This window comes from Phascolarctos cinereus, unplaced genomic scaffold (genome assembly GCF_003287225.1).
Source record: "Phascolarctos cinereus isolate Bilbo 61053 unplaced genomic scaffold, phaCin_HiC Scaffold_1;HRSCAF=81, whole genome shotgun sequence".
Taxonomy (NCBI): Eukaryota; Metazoa; Chordata; class Mammalia; order Diprotodontia; family Phascolarctidae; genus Phascolarctos; species Phascolarctos cinereus.
The window spans coordinates 223,089,227-223,098,277 of NW_027555514.1; the positions used below are offsets into that span (position 1 = coordinate 223,089,227).

Genomic DNA, 9,051 nt, shown 5'->3' on the forward strand with positions numbered 1-9,051 from the left:
AAAATTACTAGTCCTGGATGTGGTAATAATAGTAAGATCTCCCTTTTATATAAAGCTCTAAACATATAGCCCTTTACATATATCACCTCATTTGAGTCTCAAAACAGTCTGGTGCTTTATGAAGATTGTCCCCATTTTACAGATGAGAACCCTTTTCTCATTGACTACCCTTCTATAATATGTATGCATTTGGTGAATTATAGCTTAACTCAGAAAGATAGCATGGTCTGAGGGCAAGAGAACTTGGCTTGTAGTTAGAGGATAAAGTTTGAGCCCAGGCCCTGCCACTTACTAGCAATACAGCTTTGATTAAGTCATTTCATTATCCTAGATCTTAGTTTCCTCATCTGTACAATGGGGATAATAGTTCTTTTATGACCTGGCTTAATTGAGAGGTTGAGAGGAAGACTCTTTGTAAAACTCAAAAGTGCTATAGAAATGTGAATTACTGAGGTGTTTCCTCTTACAGCTGAAAATAATTTGATTTAATAATGACCTTTAATAGTGAATATATATGGCTTTAATCCAAAGGAACCATACAGCCAATAAGAACTCAAACATGTAGAGTTTGATAGCTTGCAAAATGTTTTATTCACAACTCTGAAGTGGCTAGTGAATTTATTATTGTGCCCATGATACAAATGAAAAAAAATTAATCTGTGCCTTGGAAAGATATTAAGTTACATAGATTGTGCATCTGAGCCAGGACTCAATCACATCTGTGTCTTTTGTTTTTAAGTCCACTGATCCCATTGTTCTTAGCTACCTCTCACCATGGTGGAAAATCTAGGTACTGAGGCAGGGCAGTAATTAAGATATGTGAGAGTGGTTTGATCCTCTCAAGGCATGTGACGTGACCAGCTGCCAGCTCTACTTATCTAGTTATTTTTGCTTGTAGTGTAACATTAATGGGTCTCTTAATTGATTGCTATGACTTCTGCTGTATGCTAGCCAGGACCAATGATTCTTCGTCTTCCTTCTCCAGTAGACATCTAGACCTAATGCAAAGAAGAAAGGATGGGATGAATGACCTAATTAAAACCAATTCTTCTCTTTACATTACAGGCAAAAACAGAACAAGGATGTTAGAGTGAAATCATACCGTAGATATCACCTAGCTCAAGCCCCTCTTTTAACATAAGAAAACTGAGGCACAGAGGTGAAGTGACTTGCCAAAATTAGAATAGTTAGATAATGGTAGAATACAATAAATCACTCCTATTCTCTCTGGGCCCGTTGTCAACTAATAAATTCAGACTTGTTGTTAATGGCTATTTATGGTGCTACCACATTCTAATTCTCATTCCTTTTAAAAGGAACCCAGATCTGACTCCACTGCCTTTTTATGTCATCCTGAGGACATTGTAAAGATGCAGAAAAACTAAGAGCCTGAAAAATAAGCAGGTAACTGTAGAAATCACTGTACCCTTGATGACATTTAAAATCACAACCAATCAATTAGCATTGAGTATTTATTAAGTGTCTACTTTGTGCCAAGCGTCATATAGAAAATGGTGTCTAAGCTACATCTTAAAGAAGAGAAGAACTCTATGAAGCAGAGGTAAGGAACAAGGGCATTCCAGGCATGAGAACAGCTTGTGCCAGTAAAGCTAGAAAGATAAATTGAAACTGGTTGGACTTTAAAAGCAAAACTCAATAGCTTATGTTTTATCCTAGAGGCAATAGGAAGCCATGAGAGTTTATTGAATAGGTGAGTCACATGGTCAGATTCTTCTTTAAGAAAGTTACTTTAGGGGCAACTAGGTGGCGCAGTGGATAGAGCTCTGGCTTTGGAGTCAGGAGGACTTGAGTTCAAATCTAGCCTCAGACACTTGACACTTAACTAGCTGTGTGACCTCGGGCAAGTCACTTAACCCCGATTGCCTAGCAAAAACCAAACAAAACAAAAACAAAAAACAAACAAAAAAGAAAATTACTTTAGCAGCGATGTGTGGGTTGTAGTTGAAGTAGGAAGCCCAGTTATGAGACTATTGCAGCAGTAATCTAGGTGAGAGGTGACAAAAACCTGAAATAAAGCAGTAACTGTGTATATAGATCTGGGAGTCATTTGCATAGAACTGATAGTTGAACTCATGGAAGCTAATGAGGTTACCAAAACAGAAAATATATATAGAGAAAAGAAGGTGCCCAAGATAGAACTAATTGTAATGGTAAAAGCTACATCCAACTGCATGTTTCCTGATGGGGATAGTAGGGCTAGGTACCGTGTATAAATGCCTATAAACTCAATTTCCATCAACATATGTGGTATTATTGTCATATGTCATCTCAGGCAATATTAATAAAAGTAAAATTTGTTGCCAAAGAGGTAATAATTTGATTATCCACTGTTCTCGTTACTCCATATTGAGAATATTATGGTCACATTTGGTTCTCAGCATTACAATTAAGGAAAAACCCATACAAAATTGGAGCTCATCTAGAGGGAAAGGAAGAGGTTGAAAAGCCTCAAAATGTCAAATGAAGCATTCTTGAAGGAATTAGAACTATTTAGCCTGGAAAACAGAACTCATAGGGAGTATAGGATGACTATTTTCAAATACCTGTGGTGCTGGCATATGGCAGAGGGAATAGATTTTTGTCTTATATCTCCTTAAGAGGGCTGCACTAACATCAATGGGTTGAAAATTAGAGGGAGGCAAATGATGCCTTTATATAAGGAAGAACCTCACAACAACTTAGAAATAGGAGGTATTAAATTAATATTTATTAGATGAAAATGTCAGGGAACGATTTTCTCTGTCAAATATTACAGTTCGTTTCTAACACTGGTGATAATAGCTACTCTCAATGCAGAGAAACCAGGATCAAATTCCAATTGTAAGAGGTCAAACATCTACATGCCTGCTTACACACGGTCCTGGGTTAAATATTACACAAGATAGAGAAGGCACATTCCTCATATTCAGAAGGTTAATATTGTGACAGAGAAAAGTTTAATATATGTAGGTATTTTTCTCCAATCTGCATATAGCATCAGTCTCCTTTATTAGTGATATTAAAGTTAATTAACCATCACAATCCCACTATCACTTACTTCACTTTTGAGGAAGGCAAGGGTTTTAGAAAAGTTTTCCAAGAAAGGTAGGAAGTAATTGGGTTTGAAGGTCTTTTAAAAAACAAAATTTGGATCCTATGATAAGTTCAGGCTGTAAATGCTAGGGTTAGATACAAATATTTTGTATAATCTAAAAAAACTCAATTATTTTTCTCCCCTTAGATTTGTGGACCATATCTGGAGTCCACAGCTACAGGACAACTTGCTCTGGACTTAGTGTCTTAAGTGAATATTATTTTTCTTAACAAATGCTTACCAAAAGCAGCTTTAAAATAATAAAGAGGAAAGAAGCAAGTACACACTTAATCGTTTTGACGAAAATATGGCTAATACTTAATTGACATTTTCTTCTTTTTATTACATTTTAAGATCTGAATTGTCTTTCTCTCTCCCTATACCATACTAGAGAAGGCCACCATTTGCTGTGCACACACACACACACACACATACACACACACACACACACAATGTGTGTATGTATATGTGTATGTATGTATGTATGTATGGATATGTGTGTGTATTCTTATCGCCAAAGCTTACATCTTTACTTTTGTGAAACACAAGGTTAATATAATCATTTACTCCTTTGTATTATATGTCTACTCTATTCCACTGATCCACTTTTCTATTTCTAGCCAATATCAGATAGTTTTGATAATTACCACCTTATAATATAGTTTAGCATATGATACCGGTAGACCTCCTTCCTTCATATTTTTTTCACTAATTCCTTTGATATTTTTTGATCTCCTCTTCATTGGTGTGAATTCACCCTTTTCATTTTCGATGCTTCCTTTGGCATTTTTGACCTTTTGTTCTTCCAAATGAATTTCATTATTATTTTTTTCTAACTCAATAAAATAGTTTTTGGTAGTTTAATTGGGATGACATAGGATAAGTAGATTAGTTTCGTAGAGTTGTCATTTGTATTTTACTCTGCCCAGCCATGAACAATTAATATTTCTCCAATTATATACATCTGACTTTATCTGTATAAAAAGTATTTTACAATTATGTTCATGTAATTCCTGGATTTGCCTCCGCGGACTTACTCCCAGGTATTTTATACCATCTATAGAAACTTTACATTGGGTATCTCTTGCTATCTCTTCTTGCAGGGTATTGTTGGTGATATAAATAAATGCTAATGATTTATGCATGTTCATTTTATATCTCACTACTTTGCTAAAATTCTTGATTGTTTCAACTAACTTTTTAGTTGAATTTCTAGGCTTTTCTAAATATATCATCATATCATCTTTAAAAAAGATCATTTTATTATCTCATTGTCCACCTTTTTTTTTTAGTATATATTAAATAAAGAAGAATTTATTCAGTGGGTGCAATCATGGTCACTGATCTATATTCGGCAGATAAGAATAAAAAAAAATTAAGCAACTTCTACCTTCAGTGAGTTTACATTCTACCAGAGAAGAAAAAATGTGCAAATGTAAGTATATCTATAAAATATTAAACAAACAAAAAGCATACCTCAAGTAAACCTGGATGCTTAGGCACTTTCAGCTCAGGTAGGTACTTTCACAAAAGGTCTTTTGAAAAAGGTAGTACTGGAGCAGAGTCTTGAAGATAGACTCCAAAAGGCAGATGTAATGGTAAAAAGTTTTCTCTATGGGTAAATGGGAGATGAACTACTGTATGTAAGGAAAAGAAAATACAGCCATACTTGAAGGTATTGTGATTCATTTCTAGACCACTGCAATAAAGTGGATATCACAATAAAGTGAATCACATAAATTTAATATAATCATTTGCTACTTTTCCCCCCAATTGGTTGACTTTCTTTCCATAATTTTCTTGATTTATCTGAATTACTCTTTTTTCCTATTTTTTTCTGCAATCTCTCTTATTTGATTTTTAAAGTTGTCTGTAATCCCTTCCAAAAACTCTTTTAGTGATTGTGACCATTTTCCTTTTTTTCTTGAGATAGCAGTAGTTTTTTTGTTAACTTCCATAACATTCTTCTGAGTTTGAACCCAGATCTTCTCTATCTAGCTATCTATAGTTGAGTTCTTTCTTTTTTGCTTACTCATTATCACTATTATTTATTTGTTTGTTTGTTCTAGTGGCTTACTTCTTGTCTCTTGACTTTGTGTGGAAGTTGGGCTCTAGTCCTGAATGTGGGGTATAATATCTCAGGCTTCAGACTTTTTGTGCTGTTGTGATGCCATTGTATCTACCTGAAAGGTTTCCATAGCTGCTCAGGTTTAGTACCCATAAATCTGTGAACAGGATGCTACCACGTACCACCACCACCACCATTAATAATAATAACAATGATAATAATAAACATGTATACAGTATTTACAAAAATTATCTCATTTCGTCTTCACAACAACCTTGGGAAGAAGATACTATTATTACCCCCTTTTTATGGATGAGGGAACTGAGGCAGACAAAGGCAAAGTGACTTGTTCAGTGTCACATACCTGTTAAGTGTCTGAGGTCAAATTTGAATTCAAGTCTTCCAGACTCCAGGTCCAGTGCTCTATACTAGTTGTATACTAGTGCCAACTACATTGAGCAAACTAGCTGTACCCAGCAATAGATGAGTTCTTCATTTTGTCCTTCAAATGTTTCTCTTGGGTCAGTTTTGGGTGGTGATTTCAGATTTGGTTCCACCTGCTTCTGTTAAATCATGTCAACTCTTTGTGTGCAATTTTCCACAACTTTGCTACTTTCTATCTGTGATTTTTGAGATGAATACTGCCTCCCCAGTTCAGCTCACAACCAGTACTCATCTAGCATGATTATAACATCCCTTATGTTTTTCATAGAGGATCTAATAAAGTATTTAGTATGGGGAAAATGTAAAGTTTTATATTTGAATTGAAAAAAAATCAACCACAGAAGTACAGAATGAAAGAGTCAACAATTTATGTATGTATATAAAAAAATCCCTCTAGTCTTAATAAAGAGCCAGGTCCATATAAGTCTACTGTGTGAAATGTCTGCCAGAACTTAGAACTCACATTAAGGATAAAGGAGGTAATGGGTCTGTCGTCCTCCAGCCTTGTCAGATCACAGAGGAAGAACTGAGTCCAGTTTGAGGAGCTATCTAGTAGGAAGAGCTTTGACAAGCTGGAGGTGACCTGATCAGTTGAAGAACTGGTAATGTTTAAACCAGAGAAGAAAAGAGTTTACAGGGAACATGTTCACTGTCTTCAAATATTGAAGGTTTTTTATATGAAAACTGGAGGAATTGGGCTTCTTCAGCTTGGTCCCAGAGGGAATAATTAGAAGAAACAGGTTTCGGAGAGGTAGATTTCTGTGTAACATAGCAACAGATTTCCTAACACTCAGTGGGTTCTAGAAGTAGAATGAGCTGACCCAGAGCTAGTGAGTTTCTTTTCATTACTGAGAGACTTCAAACAAGGGTGAGATGACCAGATCAGAGATATTGTAGAGGTCTCTGCTCAGATTGGGGCTGAACTAGATGACTTTTTAGGTCCTTTAAAAGACTAGATTTTATGGTGTTGGTAGAGTTCAGATAATTGGAGATTTTGCCTCTAATCTTTCTTGCTTTTATGTGTTAATTATTGTCACATTTCCAATATTATTTAGGAGAATCTTTAAAGAAGTTAAGCAGTTCACTTAGTGTATCCTAAAGCAAGTATGTATGTGTATATATATATATGTATATATATATATATATATATATATATATATATATATATATATATATATTATACATATATATATATATGTACACATATATAATCACATATATGCCGTCATCTATATATGTCTGTGTATATTTGATGGTGTCTTTTAGACAAGTATACCTAGCCAATCAGATACATTTGATATGATAAGTCATAATGGAGTACATTGATTATAGAAAGGGAATGTGTCTTACTTAACAGCACTGCCTACTTCAGAGTCACAGAGAAGAAAAAACATTGTAAGTAATATAGCATATATGTTATATATCATATATTATATATAAATAAAATATATAAATTTGGTTGATAATAATAATAATTATTATGATTGATATTCAACTGCTAGAAAGGAGTAGCAAGTTTCCCATTGGCTGAAGTCTTCAAGTGGAGTTTGGATATGCTATACATCTTGTAGAAACGATTCATGCTTTGATTGAGCAAACTTTTAAGGATGCTGCCAACTTCGGGATTCTAAATTCTGCAATCTTTTTATACTCCTCAGACAGGGTAGTGAGTATTGTACATTGTAGATATGCCATAAATGTTCACTGACTGAATGACTCAATTCTTTAGTGTTATTCAGTGATCAACTATCAGACATTCAAGAGTTGAACAGTCTAAGGTCAGTGATGTAGAATTAGAAGTATAACTGAACAAAAGTCATTAAAATTGATGATTGAGTGAAAAAATATTTATGACTTGGCACAACCTACCACTGTTTTAAAAATTACTTAAACCACTTGCTAGTCGGATCGAGAGCTCTTTGATGGCAGGGACCATCTGTTGCCTCTTTTTGTAACCCCAGCCCTTAGCACAATGCCTAGAACACAGTAGGTGCTTAATAAAAGTTTGTTGATTTATTGACAATTGTACTGTGAATTGATTCCCTTTTTTGCGCTTTTGTGTCTGTCAATTACACTATTATTACTCTAGTTTCTTGGGTTAGAAACCTTGGAGTCATCCTTTGTTGCCTTTCATTCTCTTGATCAAGTATCTCACCAGTCCTATTGTTTCTTCCTTTATACCCTCTCTTGAATTCACCTCTTCCTCACTATTCTAGGCCAGACTCTATCACTCAATTTCTATATTGCTGCTTTTCAACTAACTTTCTTGCCTCCAGTCACTCCCCAATATCTGACATGTTTACCCTAAACTAATCTTCCCAAATTCTTATTTTCCTCATGACATTTCCCTGTTAAGAATCTATGGTGGTTCTTCCTTATTTCTTATATTGAGTCTAAAGTCCTCCATCTAACTTTTAAGATCCTCTCTAATCTGTCCCCATCTGAGTCATACAATAGATTATTTTGTTATTCACCAATCCAAACCTTTAACTGTAGCTAGAGAGATCTCCTACCTATGCCCTCCCCACAAATAATATTGAATCATAAAAATTTCCTTCTGCCTTTGTTAATGCTAATCTCTTAGCCTTGGGTTCCCAGATGTCTCCATCTTTTGAAATGCTATGTACCTTTCAAAACCTGTCTAAATCCTATTTCTTCCATGAAATTTTTACAGATTATTCTGACCTATCATAATCATTTCCCTCTCAAATTTTTGTGTAGATTCCATACAATTTCACTTAATTGAATTTTGTTGGTGATAAGACCAGTTTATTTTTTGTTTAATTTGTCAGTCTGTAGTAAGGGATGCTGTTGCTCCAAGCATTGTACCAAGTTTCTAAAGAATCCCATTTGCTAAGACTCCTTGGGGTGACTTGATAACCAAATTAACTATATCATCACTCTTTGTGGATTATGCCACTAGCTAAGGAACAGATAGTTTCAGACTCACAGATTGTTAGAGTTGGAACAGACATTTTAAGATCCTCTGGCCAAGAAGAAATGTGTAGGTTTTCAGTGATTTACCTCTTTAAGAAATGTATGAATATACTCATACTCTTTAAGAGTATGAAATTTGCTAGGCACCTAGATTTCTGGCTGGTGGACAGAGGTTTTTGGCTAGGAGAAAGCTGGGGGGTAGGGGAGGAGATGGAGCTCCTGACTAAGGAAACAATGATGGAGAGGCTAACAGATGTTGCCTCTTGAATAAGCTCAGAGAACAATCAGAGAAAGATCCCTTAAGGGAAATAAGTAAAACCCAGCAGCTGTGAAATAAGCTACTAAGGAATTTAAGTCTGATTGGAGCTGAGGGACAAGTTACTGGGAGGTTTAAAACCAAGAGAAGAATTAAGATTAGTTATAAAGTTTAGTATTCTGATCAAGATCTCCATATAAGAGTAGTATTAGAATACGAAGTCATGGGCAAAACTGAGTCAAGCAAGAACAA

General features: G+C 35.0%; 1 long non-coding RNA gene across 1 annotated transcript; it reads right to left on the reverse strand.

Moving 5' to 3' along the window:
* Positions 1–652: 652 nt before the first annotated feature.
* On the reverse strand, positions 653–6,368 carry LOC110211005 (uncharacterized). The gene is made up of 2 exons (XR_002325238.2): positions 6,070–6,368; positions 653–998 (listed from the first exon to the last, which is right to left on the reverse strand). It is a non-coding gene; the product is annotated as an uncharacterized LOC110211005 (long non-coding RNA).
* Between the last annotated feature and the right edge of the window lie 2,683 nt (positions 6,369–9,051).